At 43.7% G+C, this 19,207-nt stretch overlaps 1 non-coding gene across 1 annotated transcript; it reads left to right on the forward strand.

Annotated features, from left to right (window-relative positions):
- Positions 1 to 3,922: 3,922 nt before the first annotated feature.
- Positions 3,923 to 4,054, forward strand: LOC139007895 (small nucleolar RNA SNORA51). Its single transcript, XR_011471028.1, has one exon. It is a non-coding gene; the product is annotated as a small nucleolar RNA SNORA51 (small nucleolar RNA).
- Positions 4,055 to 19,207: the final 15,153 nt, after the last annotated feature.

The raw sequence follows: 19,207 nt of genomic DNA on the forward strand, positions 1-19,207 counted from the left end.
CATGTACTGAATATTTACAAAGTGCCAAGTACTTTTCATATAGCATTGTTTTCCAGGGAGTCTGGAAGACAGTATTCTGGATGGCCCTGAGCCTTGCGTCAATCAATAATTCTGTTACCAAGGAAGAAGGGAAGGATCGATGAGAGAAGACAGTGGTCTCCACCATAGAATGCACTGGAGTCGCAGATCAGGGAAGGGAAAAACAGTGATCTGATTTTGAATTTTAGCTGTGAGTTTCTATGAAAAAGTCAGTTATTTTCTTCTGCAAATGGCAGCCTTTTGACATAATGCTCATTTCCTTCCTCTGCCACAGCACGAGTTCTGTCTTGCTTTAGCCTCCACAGCCATCAGCCATCACCAGCAGAAGTAAGGGGAGAAACCCCATTAAGTACATTGTAAACTCCGAGGTGAGAGGGCAGGGTAATGTGGTGAGGGATGGATGGGTGGGAGTATCAGCTAGTTATTGGGCAGCTGAAAGTAGCAGAGATTGCAAATAGGTGCTGCCTGATCCAAGCTATTAATACAACAAAGGGGAAGAAATGTGGGTGATGGGCTGGGCTGTATAGTGGACCATTAGTGATGCCCTATCCACCACTTTGACAAGTCTGTGCCCTTTATTGATCTACTAGAGGCCTGGTGCACGAATTCATGCACCGATGGGGTCCATAACCCTGGCCTGCTCCCTCTCGCAATCCAGGACTCCTTAGGGCCAAAACCAGCAGTCTGATGTCCGCAGAGGGATGTAGAAGTGGGACCAGGCGCCACACAGCTCCTGCTCACCCCAGCCCCGCTGTGCCTGACACCCGCCACCACTTGGTAGCACGCTGCTATGGAGGCAGGAGAGGCTTGTGCTGTGGGAGAGGCTCACACCGCCGCAGCTGTGCTCACCAGTCATGAGCCTGGTGTGTGGTGCCCATCAGTCAGCTGAGTGGTGCTCCAGCTGTGGGAGCACACCGAGCACCAGGGGGCAGCTACTGCATTGATTGTCTGCCCCCTGGTGATCAGTGCACGTCATAGTGACTGGTCGTAGATCTTGCGTGAATTTTGGGACACCCTATAGGTTATCAAATCAGTTGTCAATGTGCTATTTTCATCCAATGGAGCTGGCAATTCTAAAAAAAAAAACCCTTTCAGAGCCACTCTTTAAGCTTGACCTGATATCTAGGAAGTGCTGTGCCAATACATGGGAAAGAGCAAGTGACCCCACACAGGAAATCTAAAATTCTTCCTATAAAGTGAGAAGACTCAGAGGTTAAGATTCTTAAAAAAGAAAATAGCAAGGTAGAAGGAAAGAGGACTTTGCAGATCCATTCATCAGGGTTTGAATCCTAGCTCTGCAATTTAACAGCTTGCAACCCTAAGCAAATTATGTGCTGTTGTTTCTATTAAATATATATTAACACACTAAATTATTGAATACTAGAGGCCCAGTGCACAAAATTCATGCATGGGGTGGGGCTGGGACCTCAGTCGGCCTGCACATTCTCTCAATCCAGGACCTCTCAGGGGATTGGGCCTAAACCAGCAGCCAGACATCCCTCTCGCAATCTGGGATGCTGGCTCCTAACCGCTGGCTTGCCTGCCTGCCTGATCACCCCTAACCACTCTACCTGCCTGCCTGATCGCCCCTAATTGCTCGCCTGCCTGCCTGATCGCCCCTAACCTCCTCTGCCTTGGCCCCCGCCTCGGCGGCTATGTCTGTAAGGATGTCTGGAATGACATCTGGAAGGTCATTCGGCTGTCCGGTCTAATTAGTATATTATGCTTTTATTATTATACACTAGAGGCCCGTTGCAGGAAGATTCCTGCAAGAATAGGGCTTCCTTGGGCCAATCGCGCTGCCAATCCCTGCTGCCCAGGGCTGCACACGGGGGTCCCGCCGCCCCGGGCCACACATGGGGGTCCTGGCTGGTGGCGGGGCTTAGGCAGCACACGGGGGCCCGGATGGCGGCTCGCGCTGGCCAGCCCTGCCTGCAGTATGCAAATTAGCTGCCATCTTTGTTGGTGGCTAATTTGTATATCGCTCTGATTGGCTGATGGGTGTAGCGAAGGTATGGTCAATTAGCATCTTTGTCTTTTATTAGATAGGATAATTTATTAAAGCAATATCACAATGATACAGTTTATTGATGTTTTAAACAATATGTGACAAAACCCATAGAATGTTGTAGCATAATGAGTGAGCCTAATGTGTACAAATTTAGAAATCATTTAGGAGGTTGAGGGATCCCAGAATGTGACAAAACTATGGGAATTACAAATGCATGAAACAGCCTCACTGGGGAAAGTGTTGACCTAAACTGGAACGGAGTAGAGTCTGTCAGACTGCAGGCAGAAGAAACTGCACATAGACACTGCTCTAGTGGGAAGTGAGATGTGGTACTTCCAGGAAGTGTCCTTAAACAGAGGGTGTGTCCTTCTCACTTTCCTCCTTCCTGCTGGGTAGATAGGATGCTCTGCGTGGGTGGAGCTGCCTGTCTTCTTATGATTGTGAAGCCACTACACCAGTTGAATTTGCATGAAAAGAAAAAGAAACTACTGCCTTAACCACTCTTTTATTAAAAGAATAAAATTCTTTTATTTCAGAGAGAGGAAGCGAGAGGGAGAGAGAGATAGAAATATCTATGATGAGAGAGAATCATCAATTGGCTGCCTCCTGCAGGCCCCCTACTAGGAATCAACCCTGTAACCCAGAAATGTGCTCTGACTGGGAATCAAACCTGACATCCTGGTTCATAGGTCACTGTTCAACCACTGAGCAACACCAGCCGGGCTTACCTCCCTCTTATTTTGACTTTTCTGTCACGAATGAATCTAATCCCAACTAATATAGAATTTACTTGTATATGTTCCTCACTGCCTTTTACCCCTCCACCAATTCTTCAATTACACCCCCCACCCCCATGAGATTACTTAACTTTCTTAAGCAATTCTAGCCAATGAGAGATATGCTCCCCCCAAATGTGGGCTTTTGTTCCTAAAAAGATTATGCCTTTCCATGGAATGATAATTATTCAATAGCATAATTTGTATCCTCACAAAAAGACTTATTTAAATGAGCTAAACAGTATAAATTTAGCTTTTATTTCCTTTATATCTAAAGTACACACTTACTGAATTTTGGGAGAAATTCCAAAAAGTATAATCTTTAAAAATGTAAAGCAACCCAAAATAAGAACACTAACATGTTGGTTTATGAAGTAAATTCCATTGACCTAAAACAATGGAAATGTTAAGAAAGTAGTTATTCATGAGTGGCCTGTTAGAAGGCATGTTGCTTTTCTTTTAAGTATTTCCATTAGTAGGCACTAATAGTCTAAGATATCTCCCCCCTCACCACCACCCCCCCACCCCCAACTTTTGATGTTAGATTGAATTCAGAAACTGCAAATCCCTTCATGGAATGATAGAACAGAAAAGGAAAGTGGCAGTTAATAGCCACTAGGTGTCCATTTCAAAATGGTTACCTAGCAACAGTTCCAGTCCATAGCTAGCAGGAGTAGTGCTAGGGGGCTTACAGTTAAACAGCTTGCTTGAGCTACATACTTGCTCTGCTGACATCTCATCTGCATGGTTCTCAAAATTAGCAGCACCTTTGGTGTCACGTGGGCTGATGCACAACTAACCATCTGTTTTATCTGTCTTGTCTCACCTTCCGAGTGAATGTGCTCGCTGTGTTTATAGAAAACCACTCAGGTTGTGGAAAATACACACACACACACACACACACACACACACACACACCCTAACAGTATTTGAAAGCAAAACAAAATCTCTTTCAAAGTTCCTAGGGGCCAGGGATAGCAGCTATGTGAATTTATAAATAGATTTAAAAATGCAAAGTCCACTTTCAAATAAAGAAAACGAACAGTTTATTTTAACCTACAGAATAAGTTTGAGAAGTTTAAATAAATATTAAACAGGCCTCCTGGTGCTTACCATAGGCTGTGTGCTTACACTGACTGTACAGAAATAGGAGGCAGAGTAAACTCACCCCATATACACCTCAGCTCAGGCTCTTTGCCTGGTCTGTATTGTGAAGGGGGAGACATTGAGAAAAAAGAATTAAACAAAATAATCTTCACTAAAGTTAAGTATCACGCTAAGAGCACTCTAACTAACCCAGCCTCCCAAGTTTATGTTCAGTTCCTGGAAATTAGGACAAATATCTATAAAAGAAAAAATGCAGGATGTGTTACGGTGGTTGTGGTATTTAATATTTATATCTGGTCACCAAGCTGCTGCACCTGTATTTCCTCTGTGTTAAGTCTCTCTCCTGGTTTAAGCCTATTTTCTATCTGTACTTCACAATTATAAAAATATTTCATTTGTATGACTTCTTTATAAAGTCTTTGGAAATTTTTTAAATTTTTTTTATTATTTATTTTAGAGAGAGACAGAGAGGGCTAGAGAGTTAGGAGCACCAATGAGAGAGGAACACTGATCAGCTGCCTCCTACACGCCCCCTACTTGGGATCAAGCCCACAACCCAGGCATGTGCCCTGACTGGGAATCAAACCATGACCTTTTGGTTCATGACACCCAACCACTGAACCATACTGTCCAGGAATCTTTGGAGATTTAACCTGTCAAAGGGAAAGTCTCTCAAGAAGGTTTAAATACTCATCACACATGATGTATGTGTTAAGACATGAGATTTTTGTTAAAAATCAAATTTGTAGGGACTCAGATTTTAGCACATCAATGTTCATAGTAGCACAGATATGTGTACACCAATGTTCATAGTAGCATTGTTCACGATAACTAAAAGGTGAAATAATCCAAGTGTCCATCAACAGGTGAATGGATAAACAGAATGGGACATTTCCATACAATAGAATATTATTCAGCCCTAAAAAAGAATTAAGTTCTGGCATATGCTCCACATGGATGAAACTTGAGGACATTATGCTAAGTGAAATGAGCCAGACACAAAAGGACAAGTATTGTAGGATTCTTCTTATATGGAGTACTGATAGTAGGCAAATTCATAAAGACAGAAAGTAGAATGGCAATTGCCAGGGGTGGGTGGGGAATGGGTAGTTCTTGTTTCAGTGGCAGAAGATGAAAATTTCTAGAAATGGATAGTGGTGATGATTGCACAACATGATAAATGTAGTTAATGCCAATCAACTGTATACCCCAAAAGGGTTAAAATGGTAAATTTCAGTTATATATATTTTACAAAAATAAAAAAATTAAGTGCATTTATTTAGTCCAGACCAAATAGTAACAGTGCACAGGGTTCTAAAGGGAGACAATTACATGGACATGAAAATGTGTTGTGGGTATCATTGTAATGTGCTCCCATGTACAGAATGAGCCTCATTGTCAAAAGACCAAAGTCCTGCCAGATTCTTGCTAGGAATTCTGACATCTGTTAAACCAAAAGTTGTAAAAAAAAAAAGAAAGATTGACTCTTTTAACGGGAGAAAGGGCTGCCAATATGTATTCTAACAAATATATTCATTATATTGGTTTTCATTGGACTTTTTTCTTCTATGGCCAGACATCTCTTAAATTATGTACCCTAAAGAATTAAAGAAAATATATTTAAAAGTGAGCTAGACTTGAGATTAGACCCCTGATTCTAATTCAGTTCTTATTGCTTCCCCTGAGCAGAATTTTCATAACCACACATGGCTTTTATAATTGACTAGGGGTCTGGTGCATGCACCAGTGGGGTCCATCAGCCTGGCCTGTGCCCTCCTACAATTTGGGACCCCTCAGGGGATGTCGGAGAGCTGGTTTTGGCCTGATCCCCACAGGCCAGGCCAAGGGACCCCACCGATGCACAAATTCATGCCCTGGGCCTCTAGTATTCATATAAGATCTTTGGTTAATCTCTTCCCACTATCCTCCCTTCCCTCTGAGATTTATCAGTCTGTTCCATGTTTCCATGCCTGTGCATTAAGCATCTGCCCCCTGGTGGTCAATGCACATCATAGCTATCAGTCGGCCAGTCACTTAGGCTTTTATATATATAGACTAGAGGCCCGGTGCACGAGATTCGTGCACTGTGGGGGAGGGGGCGGTCCCTCAGCCTGGCCTGTGCCCTCTCACAGTCTGGGGCTCCTAGTGGGCAGTCAGACAGCCTTTGCGCTGCTGCGGAGGTAGGGCTCCCACCACTGCCGCTGCACTCGCCAGCTGTGAGCCCTGTTTCTGGCTGAGCTGCTCCCCCTGTGGGAGCACACTAACCACCAAGGGACAGCTCCTGTGTTGAGCATCTGCCCCCTGGTGGTCAGTGCGTGTCATAGCATCATAGTGACTGGTCATTCTGCTGTTAGGTTGATGTTCATATTAGCCTTTTATTAGATAGGATTCTGCTCTGTGGTGTAATTATAATGCTAGATTCGCTTGTTTTCTCACCTGGCCCCTATACTGAAACACCATGGTAGCTGTTACATTGAGATATTGCCATTTTAATTATAGTGCTGTAAGTTAATCATGATGGACCCCAAAGGAAGACCAAATTAGACTTTTAGGCTCTCCTGAGTCACAAACATAAAATGTGTCATTTTAATAAAGGCAACTCGTTTCACTTAAAAGCATGATTTTTAACTTTTGACATATATTTTCTTTATTTTTTTCTTCTTGCAAAAGTAAAATGTGTCTATTATTTTAAAAAATCAGGAAATATATGTAGGCCTACTAAGGCCTAGGGGCCCACCTAGCCCAATGGCCACACAGAATTCTATCAAAGAAGCCTGGTAGGCTAGCATGTTGCTCTAACTGCATTGAGCTGATTATGTCCCATTTACTGTATCCATTTCCTCCTTGTAACCCCCCAACCTTCTCTGTGCTGGTCCAGCCTCTCAGAGGCCAACCCTTGTACACTGTGTCACCCAGGTTTCCTGTCCTTTGGTTGGAGTCAGCCAATGCAAAGACTAGCAGCCCCACATCTCCAGCATCCCAAAGAAGTAGCTACTGCCCAGCAGAAATACGGTGTCTTATGTGGGGTTCCAACAACAGCAGATCTCGAAAAAAGGATTTGAATGCAAGTAGTTTATTTTGGAGGTGATCCCAAGCACAGTGGTAGGGAAATGTGGACGTGAAACAGGGAAGAGAAGAAAACAAACAAAAGGGAGTGTTATCATGCAAGTCACCCTATGGGCAACTGAAGCCTAATCTCTTGGTGGGAGATCCTGGAAACAGTGAAGAATCTGCGGCTTGGAGCTGTCTGGGGATTGGGGTATTTATCTGTCATCGACGGAGGACGGGTTGGGGGTACTGTACATGAGCATGAGCGGACAGAGGACTTTAGGAGGACACTGCATATTGGGTCATGAGGACAGAGAAGAGCAGGGAAAGATGGAGTCAAAAAGCTGCATGATGATGCTAAACTGTACCCATTGGTTTCTCCAAAGAAGTTGCTGGGAGAACAGTCTTAGTGTAGTGGCAGGAGTTGAAGCAGGAATCTTCAGAGAAGGAAGTGGAGGTATTGTGTGTGGACAATTCTTTCAAGAAACATGATTGTCACCCGGCCGGCATGGTTCAGTGGTTGATCATCAACCTATGAATCAGGAGGTCGAGGTTCAATTCCTGGTAGTTGCAGGCTTGATCCCCAGTGAGGGGTGTTCAGGAAGCAGCTAGTTGATGATTCTCTCTCATTATTGATGTTTCTGTCTCTCCCTCTGCCTTCCTCTATAAAATCAATAAAAATATATTAAAATATAAATAAATAAACTTGATTCTCGAAGGGAAGAAAGTAAAGGGGCTACAGCTAAAAGCTATGAGCGTAATGTTTTTCAAACTGGGATCTTTGAAAGTATTTGCGGTCCATAAAACGTGCGAATTTTAACCCAAGCGCGTGCACACACACACACACACACACACACACCCCCCATATCCACTGACTGCCCACTTATAACTAAATACTGTCTCGGGATTTGAGTTTCTCCGGTTATATTTGTGTTTACAATCAACTTACAGCCAGGCAGTCATCCTTTAAAAATGGCCTCTGAGCAGAAATTGCTCATGCTGTCCCGGAGAAGGGATGATCTCCATGAGAGCGAACGCCGCTTCTTGTTGACAAAGAGAATTGGGATCCTATTTTATGCCCCGCTGTTCCTTTGAATTAGATTGAACATTCCCAGTGGAGAAGGCTTATGTCCTAGAAAAGACACTGAGACTCAAAGAGAACAAAGGGAAACAGAGGGAACAGACAATGGGGATGGGAGATTGGTCCTATTAAACCACTGTGTGGCTCAGTGGTTGAACATCAACCTATGAACCAGGAGGTCATGGTTCCATTCCTGGTCAGGGCACTTGCCCGGGTTGCGGGCTTGATCCTCAGTGTTGGGTGTGCAGGAGGCAGCTGCTCAATGATTCTCTGTCATCATTGATGTTTCTATCTCTCTCTCCCTTCATCTCTGAAATCATCTCTGAAATTAATAAAAATATACTTAAAAGCAAACAACAACAAAGAAACTGGAGCACAGGCTGAAAGCTCTATTACATCGCTACTAAATCACTCTGCTACTCCAGGGCACCTCTCCTGAAAGCAGCTCTGGAAACTTCCTACCACAAACTACTCAAGGTCTTGCTTTGCAAAGGGGAATCACTTTAGTGGGTATATACTTGGGTATATAAGCAAGATTCAGTGGGGCTGGGCTCCCTTGTGGCCATAGCAGTGTTGGAAATGGGGACACAGTAGCCAGATGTAAAAGCTATTTGTTTTGTGCCACCCCAGACAGTCTTCCTATCGGTATGGGAATGCAGACCACACATAGGACCTGTGTGTACCTGGGAAAACAAAGAAAACCTGTGTTATAGGTTCTCTCACGATTTGATGTCAATTAAGGAAGCTGAAAAACATAGCTGCAATGATTAAGATATATAGCCATAAAGATATCCAGTGTTTAAAGGAGCTTTACAGAAAACAAAACAAAAAACAAACATACACACATAACCCTAGAGAAAAACACTTTTTTTTTTTTAAAGAAAAACACTTTGTTTTAACAGAGCAACTTTTGCAACTTGTTATGGTCTTTCCAATCTTGATCTTTGTACCTACGGTTTTTAAATCGTTGTGGTCAATGAGTTGAATATTTCATGAGTGACCCCAGAAAACCACTTCTTCTCCACGAGTTGGTTTTCTTATCAGCAAATGGCGAGAACGACTTCTGTTTCATAGAGTTGCTGTGAAGAGCCAATGAGATAATGTGATGCAGAAACAACTTATAAACTCTAAAGTGTCTAATTACGAGGTATAATACTCACATGGATTGCTTCTTATATGCTTTTCTAGGTTCCATTTTTGATGGTTACAGATTCTAACTGAATTGCTATCATAGTTTATTTAACCACTGTCTAATTGTTGCTCATTCTTTCCCTTTTGCTATCCTAAAGCTGATTGCAATCATCTCTGTGTGATTAGCATATTTCCCCTTGGGAAATGTTTTTTTAGGATGAATTCCTGGGACTGAGTCCGAATAGTAGCTGAGACAGACATTCTTCTGTAGATGATGTACATCTTCTCAGTACAACCCCTGCCACGCCCCAAAAGTAAAAACTTTAACTATGATGCATCACAGTCCAGATGGATTAAAAAACTAACCTAATCCTGGTGGTGGTAGCAAGTCAGCATATCAAAAACTATACGATTAGAATTTTCAAAAGGCAAATAGGTTAACTTTTCTCTGATTCCAGAACATGTCTCCTAATGGCTTAAAATCCTCTTCTTTGAATGTGGCCGGGAGAATGTGAAATACAAAGACCCTGACTTGGTAGCTGTCTTTTCCAGTGAGGGTATCATCTACTAGTATTGACAAGAGACATGGGTTATAGGGGATACATTTCTTCCCACCTGAGGCTCCAGACATCTTTACTTCAATTGCTTCAGATTCAGAGCAAAGTGGTTTGGGTAAAGAATGGTTTGCTATACAGCTTTTAGGTTAAATTCAGGAAAGTGAATTCTGTGCTGCATGTATAAAAATACAAAGTTATATTTCTCATAATTTGGTTCCAGTTTCCTGGAAATATTATCTTAGTATTTATAAAGCATATGCAGATTCTTAGACTCTTGAACTGTAGATGCTTTTCACATCTATTACGGAGGCTTAAATGCTCATATTGGCAAGAGTTCTCTCTGCCCAAAAGATTCCTTATTGGATTGAAATTTTGCCTTCTTCTGGGCCATTTCTTTGGGGATGGCTACAGGAATCAAAGAAGAAATATCTGACCAAACTAAATGGTTCTGTAGGAACTTTCCCTATAATATGTTTCAGGGGAAGTTTACTTAGATTCTTAATCAAGGAACCAGTGTGATTATTAATGATTTGCTCTACTTCACTCATTTTATTTCTCTGGGTACTTCTTTTTCAAATGGCTTGAGGGGGAGTTAAGAGGAGGTAACAATGGAAAAGCACTGGCTAAGAGATTTGACTTATGGTTTTAGCTTTTCCACTAACTGGCTGTATGACCAGATCCATGTTACTTAACCTGTTTAGGTATTTAAAAATTTTTTAAATTAATATTGACGTACAATATTATATGAGTTTCAAGTGTACAGCATAGTGATTTGACATTTATATACCTACGATATGATCATCATGGTAAGTCTATTCACCATTTGTCACCATATAAAGTTATTATGATGTATTGACTACATCCCCGTGACTTATTTATTTTATAACTGCAAGTCTGTACCTCTTATTCCTCTTCACCTTTTGCACTCATCCATCCCCTCAGCCGAGTCCCCTCTGGCAACCATCAGTTTGTTCTCTGTACCTATGAGGCTGTTTCTGTTTTGTTTGTTCTCTTTATATATGGAGTTTCTGTTTTGCTTGTTTGTTTGTTTTGTTTTTTGACCCAACATATAAGTGAAATCATGGTATTTGTTATTCTCTGCCTGAATTATTTCACTAGCATAATACCTTCTAGGTCCATCTATGTTGTTGAAAATGGCAAGATTTGATTGTGTTTTGTTTGTTTTTTGCTTACCTAATGGCCCACTGCATTTTTATACATGCCACATCCGAAGAAAAAGATCTTGAATATAAGATCTGTCCCAGATCAAACACTGATTCAAATGGAGCAAAGGCCCTTCCCCGTGACAATAACCCTCTGAGGGCCAAAAAACTTAAAAAAGTCTTTCCCAATTGTTGGGTTGCAGTGTGTGTGTGTGTGTGTGTGTGTGTGTGTGTGTGTGTGTGTGTGTGTGGAGAGAGTCCAACTCTCTAATATCAGCAGTTTAAAACAGGTTGAAACAACACTGTGCTCTCCTGTGTTTGGGCAAACAGGAATCAGGCCACCCTGACCTCATGGTCCCACGGAGACTGGCTGCCAGGAAGCCTGCGAGGCCGTCCAACACCCGAGGGGGGGGGGCGGGGGTTGGCAGAGTCCAGGGTTTGGCAGAGCCCAGAGGAAGCTGGAAGGAGCTGTGCACAGAGTTAAAGCCTGAAAGAGGGGGACACGGTGCTTGGCAAGGGCGAGGCAGGTATGAAGAGCTGAATTAACACCTGCTTATTGTCATTATTAGCACTTTCAGCAATAGCCAGTAGCCTTGACTGGGGCGGGGGAAAATGACCTTTAACTTACCCAAACTTCACTTTGGGTACATTAATAACTTTAAAAAACAAACTATAATACTTCTTTTATAATTTTTTAATTCTTTTAAAAAATTTATCTTTTTTGTTGAAAGTATTACAGATGTCCTCTCCCCCCCGTCCCCCATTGACCCCCATCCACCCCCATCCACCCCCATCCACCCCCTCCCAGGCCTTCACCACACTATTGTCTGTGTCCATGGACTATGCATATATGCATATAAGTTCACTGGCTAAACCAAAGAACTTATATACTTGTATGCATAGCCCATGGACACAGGCAATTGGGGGGGGGGGGGGTAGGGCTCGGAGGAGGGGGGCTAAGGGGAGGGGAAAATGGGAGACATCTGTTATACTATCAACAATTTTATATATATGCATATATATATATATACATACATATATATTTTTATATATACATATATGTATGTATATATATATTTAAAATAAAAATCCTATATAATAAAAGGCTAATATGCAAATAGACCAAACAGTGGAACAACTGAACAACCCAACAACTGGTTGCTATGACGTGTGCTGATCACCAGGGCGCGTGTACGGAACATGGTGGGTGTTGGCTGCAGTGGGATGATGGAGCAGGTGAGTAGGGGCGCCAGACCAAGGCGGGGTGCTGATCGCTGCCATAGGGGCAAGCCTCTGGTGGTTACTGAAAATTGTTTGCTGCTGCGCGAAGTGGTCCTGCCAGGCGCTTGCACCTGCTGCTGACTCTTGCCCTGCTCGCACCCTCTGCCAGCGCTGGAACCGCCGCTCACATCCACTGCTGGTGCCCCGCACCGGCCCCAATCTCTCAGTGCTGTCAGCGGGTGCGAGCGGCAGCTGCTGGCCCCAATCACCTCTCAGGGCTTCTCCACCTCCCCCTGCTCCTGAGGTGGTGGTGGCAGGAGCGGGAGCTGCTGGCAGACAGGGGACTGGGGCCGAGGTGGGAGGGGCCTGGAGGGTGCAGGGAGGATGGGCCGAGACCCGCCCCTGTGCCTACTGCAGCCTCACAGCCCACAGTTCCTTTCAAGGTGCACAAATTCGTGCACTGGGCCCCTAGTTAAAAATAAAAGGCACACCTGAAATGCAAAAAAAAAATCTCTCCCACCCACCACCCACTCCCGCCATCCCTCTGAAATTCATCAGTCTGTGAAGGCACTAATATTTCTTTTAGGTTCAGATTCTGGCAGCTGTTTATTTCTATCTTCCTTTGGTATTTTTCTGCATCACCATTGACTCTGAGGTCCACATGGAGGGTCAGCAGCTACATAGTTCAGTTGTGCGAGCTGAGTGAGAGCAGGTCCCTGTCTCCTGGGCCTGACTCTCCATCCAGCAGCCACCTTCCCCCTCGGCCCTGGTAGGCCCAGGCCTCTGGCTCATGCAGTCTGCACACCTCTGCCACTACCTCCTGTAGCCACACTCTCATTGCCCCTGAGACCTCTATGGCCGCCTGCTGGTCCCGCTCTGTGTGTTTCTGCTTCTTCCCACTGGTCCTGAGCTCCAGGGAAAATAATCCTGCTGTGGGCTTCCAAGTGCCCTTCCCTGGCTCTGCCTCGTAGGTTCCCGTAACTCTAGGAAACTGCTTGTTGGCCTAGTAAACTGGTACAGCTGACATCCTTCGGGACTTGGCTCAGGTGTCTCTCCCAGGAATTGTACAGCCTCCTCCTCGGAGCTGCCTCAGCGCCAGGACAACTATACACACACAGGACACTGTAGGTTTCTTAGGGCACTTTACTTTGATTTTTGCATTTCTAGCACAGAATCTGTCAAATAAGTGCTGAATACATATTTAGACCCACATTCTAAAACTCTCATCTTCAATTCCTGTTTAGAACAAGGTGGGGGAATTTAAATGGAAAAAAAAAACCTGACAAGAGGGACCTCATATTAAACCCTGTTTGTATTTCACTGCCCTGTATGGAAACTCATCTTTAAAGATGAAATGTGGGACCAGATGACCTACAGCCCCTTTTAGTTTTACTAGTAAAGATCTTTCCTAAGAGGAAAATCCCTCAGCATCCCCCAAGTTTCCCACTGTGACTTTCTTGTACATTTTCTACCAACCATGAACCCATTTAGGTTAACATGTTACTTTTAATATGTTTATTATTTGCTAGAAAGGCCTTCTTTACCAGTTGGTGGGAGTGACTTTAAGTAGAAATCCTCTTATGGAGATTATGAGAAGTTGTGGCAGTTCATAAGAAAAGCAGGACAGATGGGTGCTGGGGACAGTGAGTACTGGACAAGCGGACTTTGGATGGAGGACTCTTCTGGCATACAGGTCACAGCTCTGATGCTCATTAGTGCTCCTCAGCTGCAATCCACTCTTGGCCCCAATTCCTGGCCCATGAAAAGCCAAAATCCGTAAAGAGCCTAGGGATCCTTGCCAGACACAGCTAGTGTCACATCCCGGCTCTGTCGCCTACTGGCTTTATGATTTTGGGTCAGTTATAGATCCTCTATTTTCTTTTCTTTTTATATATATTAGAGGTCTGGTGCATGAAATTTGTGCACTGTGGGGGGGGGGGGGGCGCGTCCCTCAGCCCGGCCTGCACCCTCTCCAATCCGGGATCCCTCTCGCAATCCGGGACTGCTGGCTCCTAACCACTCACCTTCCTGACTGCCTGCCTGATCACCCCTAACCACTCTGCCTGCCTGCCTGATCGGCCCTAACTGCTCTCCTCTGCTGGCCTGATCGCCCCTAACTGCCTCTGCCTCGGCCTCTGCCACTGTGGCTTTGTCCAGAATGACACCTGGAAGATGTCCGGTCTAGCATATTACCCTTTTATTAGTATAGATATGTAATTGATTTCAGAGAGGGAGAGAGAGAAACATCAATAATGAGGGGAAAAAATCATTGATCAGCTGTCTCCTGCATTCCCCACACTGGGGATCAAGCCCACAACCTGGCATGTGCCCTGACTGGGACTCGAGCCGTGACCTCCTGGTTCATAGGTCGACGCTCAACCACTGAGCCACGCCAGCCAGGTGATCCTCTATTTTCTCACCTGTAAAATTGTGGTAATAACAGTAAATGCCTCGAAGGTTGTTGAGAAGATTAAAAGAGATGATGGGCTAAGGTCCTGTCACATACCAAATGCACATAAATGGCAACTGTCGCATTTTTGCATGGCTTTGGGGCTCCCTAGACTTCCCAGGACTAAGTTTGGGTCAGTGGATTATTGGGTCTTGCTGTGAACTGGAGATGGGGTGGGGTGCAGTTTGGTCATAAGACAGGAGGCCTGGGGAATAGTTGCTGTGGAACTCTGAGGTTTGATCTGCTGAGGGATGTGGTATTCCAGGAGCTCCAGCACAATCACAAATGCACATCCTGCCTACGGGGTGATGGTTAATTAGATTCAGGTGTCTACTTCCTCTTTCAGCTCTGAACCCAGAGAAGGCCACCACTTTACAGACTTGGAAGGCACACAGAAACGTTTATTTCAGATATTCAAACATTCATCTATAAATTATCTGTCTTACCTTTGGAAGTACCCATAAAAGATTCTTTCTCAAAGTGGGGGGAATTCAGAGCAGCTACATCTGAGCCCCCTGTCACACGTGTTGAGTCAAGATCTCTGAGATGGGGATGGAGAATCTATAGTAAACCAAGTCCCGCAGGTGATCCTGATGCACCACACTCTTGTTCTGCAAGTGCGGTCTCAGGGCCAGCATCAGCTTCACTTAGAGGCTTATAAGAACTGCAGAATCTCAGGCCCCAGCCCACACCCACTGACTCTGCATTTTTAAACCATCGTCTAAAATACACGTAACACAAAGTTTACCATCTTAGCTGCTTTTAAGTGTACAGTGTAGTAATGCTTAAGTGCATTCACATTGTTGTGTAACCAATCTCCAGAACTCTTTTCATCTTGTGAAAGGGAAACTCTATACCATCCCTCTAAACCAGTGGTTCTCAACCTTGGCTGCACATTAGAATCAGCTGGGAATCTTTTTAAAATCCTGATTTCTGGGCCTCATCCTCCGGAAATTCTGTTTCTTTGTTATGGGGTAGGGCCACAACATTAGTAACAAAGAAACAGAATTTCCGGAGGATAAGGCCCAGAAATCAGGATTTTAAAAAGATTCCCAGGTGATTCTAATGTGCAGCCAAGGTTGAGAACCACTGCTCTAAACAATCCCTCTCCTCCTGGCCTCCGGCAACCACCCAGAACCTGGATTTTCACAAGCTCTCCAGGTGGTTCCCATGCCCAGTAAAGGTTGAAGAGCACTGCCCTAAGGGTGAGAACCACAGATGATAAAATCAGCAGCCACAGTGAGTTTACTGGGGCAACCAGGCCATGTCCTTGGACAAGGCAGTGGAGACCAGACGGCAGAGCGATGACACCTTCTGTAGACAATGCTGATGCCTGTTGCAGTGTGAGACCCACTGCCCTAGGGCCAGTGATGTGCAGCCTGCCTACATATCAGAATCAGCTGGAAACTTTAAAATATCCTGGGACCCATCCCAAACCAACTCCAGTCTCTAGAGTTAAAAGATCTCCCAGCAATTCTAAGGTAGCAATTCTAAGGTAGCAATTCGTGTGTGTGTGTGTGTGTGTGTGTGTGTGTATGTGTGTGAATCTTCACCCAATGATATGTTTTCCATTGATTCTTACAGAGAATGGAAGGGAGGGAGGAGGAGAAAGAGAGAAACATTGATGTGAGAGAGACACATTGATTGGTTGCCTCCTGCATGTGCCCTGACCAGGGCTGGGGAGCAAACCTGCAACCCAGGTCCCTGCCCTTGACTGAGAATCAAACCCATAACCCTTCAGTGCCCAGGCTGACACTCTAATGGTTAGAGTCTAACCACTTAGCAAAACTGGCAAGGGCAAACAATTCTGGTAAGTTGGTAGGATGACATGTATTCTGCAACCAAGTGTGGGCATCAGAGAATATTGGTCCCAGGGAGTACTTGTTCTAAGTCTGGATTTCCTAACCCCTTCTTTTCCAAACCTTTTCTTTCTTTCGTTTCGCTCAGGTGACTGCCTCATTGCTAGAACTTATGGTCTGTACCTTTGATTTGAGAAATATATATATATATATATATATATATATATATATATATATATCACACTGACTTGTGAATTGTCTTCTATCATTATACCAAGAGCTCTTGTAGAGAGAATATACAAAAAATTGAAAGATTTATTTAACTTATTTCCCAGCCCAAATGGAAATGTCTTTTGGGACAGGGACCTAACCTTCTGCTTCTTTCTGTGTTCCAGCCTAAATTCTGCAGTCAGACTCACAGAGCTGATTAAGCACTTTAAAGATCACAACAAGGACAATTAATCAGATGGTTGGTGATGCTCCCAGAACATTCTGCGTCCCTTCAAGGAACCTCTGTTCAAATGCAGTGCATCCATGCATGGCTGACACCATGGACCTATTTACATTGTGACCATGTACTATACTGATGGAATCATATTTTTATGTGCTTTACCTTTTAACAGAATTCAAAGTATTATGAAAAGAGATATTATGCTGAGGCTGACCAGCAGACCCTGAGCGACAGTGAATGGATTACTCCAACATTTGCTGTGAAAAAGAGGGCTAAGGGATTGCCTGGCTAACGGAACCAGACAGCCTCAATTGCCTGCCTCATTAGGCTTTTATTGTAATAACAGTTTGAGATAAAGTTTATCTTTTAGATACAATCAGTAGAGTAATATTGGGAGGACACATGTGTCTGCAATGTCTGTTAAGCAAGGACACCTAAAGATTAAGCATAAGGATTCCAGTAAACACCCGGGGTCTTCACGTGCACAGACTTGTTTGGAAAGGTCCAGGAATAGTTAGGACACTGCATTTAGCACTCCATTAAGTCGGAATTCTGGTAAACAGGGCAGGTGGCCTTCTGCACACTTCCCTTTTCTCAGAATGTCCTCCTTACAAATTTTCCAACCAAGTCTTATGTGCTCCCCAACAATATTACGTCTTTAAATTGTCATGCTATTGTTTGTGTTAAGACAGTGGCAGAGAATAGAAATTTCCTTCCCCAGTTTAATCTCCCTGGTTTCTTTAAGTAACAGATCCCCAGTTTTTGGTTGGTGCATTGCCGTCCAGTTAACAGAGGACATTCCCTAGTTTCATGTGCAGATGACTTGGTCAGATGACTAGGTGCTTGCCACAGAGATGTGAGTGAGAGCATCATGTGGTAAGTCTGCAGTAGTGTCCTTATGAAGAAAGTGTTCTGTGCTAATTCTTCCTCTGGGCCTGAAACATGGCTGAGATGGCTGGAGCACCAGTTGTCTTGTTAGATGATGAGTACAGGGGCTGTTAGAGATCATAGAGTTGACAGCCAGAAGGAGATCGAGCCCTTAATGAATTTTGGGCTCCTTGCCACACCAACCCCCAAATTGCCTATTTATAAAACCCATTTGCAAGAGAAAGTGGCCAACAGTTATATGCAGCTGACTCAGTTTGGACTGGTACAAGGTATAGTTACATTATGCTCCTTTCACATTCAATTCATATGAATGAGGCTTAATCACAGATAATTAATACACCGATTCCATGATGATAAAATAGTGTAAAGTCTACAAATTGTACTGAACTGCTGGCTAAATGTAGCATTTTTATTTATAGTACAAAATAAAAAATGTTAAGATGCTTCAGAAAGTGTAGCTGATCCCAAAGCCAATTTTAGACAGCAATAAATAGCTCTAGCCACCAAAGATGTCCCCTGAATGAAAAAAAAGCACCATAGTCTAGTTAAAATAGAAACACTGCCATTGGTTTTGTCGATTTACTAGCTACTTTTGTTTTAAGTTTTAAGTAGATTTTAAACACATTTATTGTGCTGAAGAATTTTCTTCCTCAGAAAGAAAGGAAGTCTCTGTTCTAGAAACACATACATAAAATTTTTTTAAATAACCAGAGTGGGAGAGAGACAGAGACTCAGGTAAAGGCAGTACAATGGAAGATCATGATGCTGGTCAGCAGGAAAACTGGGAAAAGCAGAACTTGGAGGGAAAGGATGATAGTGGGTGTCCTATGTGCTGGCTGGGACATAGGGTAGTGATAATACCCACTGCAGTCATTCGCCACATAACAACATTTCGGTCAACAACAGGCCGCGTATACAAGGGTGGTCCCACATAATTATAATGAAGCTGGAAATTCCTACTGTCTAGTGACATCATAACATCCTGGCTCAGTGTTTGTGTTTGTGGTGATGCTGGTGTAAACAAACCTAATGCCCCACCAGTGGTATAAATGTATAGCACATACAATTACAGTAGTCGGCTATGCCATCCACGCTTATGTAAGTGCACTTTATGATGTCTGTACACGATGTAATAGCCTAATGATGCATTTCTTGGAAGGGCTCATTACTAAATGTGAATAATGGATTTCTGTTTACAAAGCCCATGAATTAACTCACTCAGAGACAGAAACACTGGGAGGGTTGTGAGGGCTTATGGGTGAGGAAAGGGAAGACCATAAAGGAAGCAGGAGGCAGTTCTTCTGGGTGACGGAAAAGTATAAAGCCTTCACATTCCAGCCATCCAAGATAACCAAGGTTGGTCATAATGTTTGGTCGTGTTTATAAATAGCAGGGAATGAGTCAGGTGTTTTTTTTTTAATAATTAAATCTTTATTGTTCAGATTATTACATTTGTTCCTCTTTTTTCCCCCCATAACTCCCCTCC

Source organism: Myotis yumanensis, unplaced genomic scaffold (assembly GCF_028538775.1).
Source record: "Myotis yumanensis isolate MYYU_CA2020_CCGP unplaced genomic scaffold, mMyoYum1.0.hap1 SCAF_3, whole genome shotgun sequence".
In the NCBI taxonomy this organism is placed as follows: domain Eukaryota; kingdom Metazoa; phylum Chordata; class Mammalia; order Chiroptera; family Vespertilionidae; genus Myotis; species Myotis yumanensis.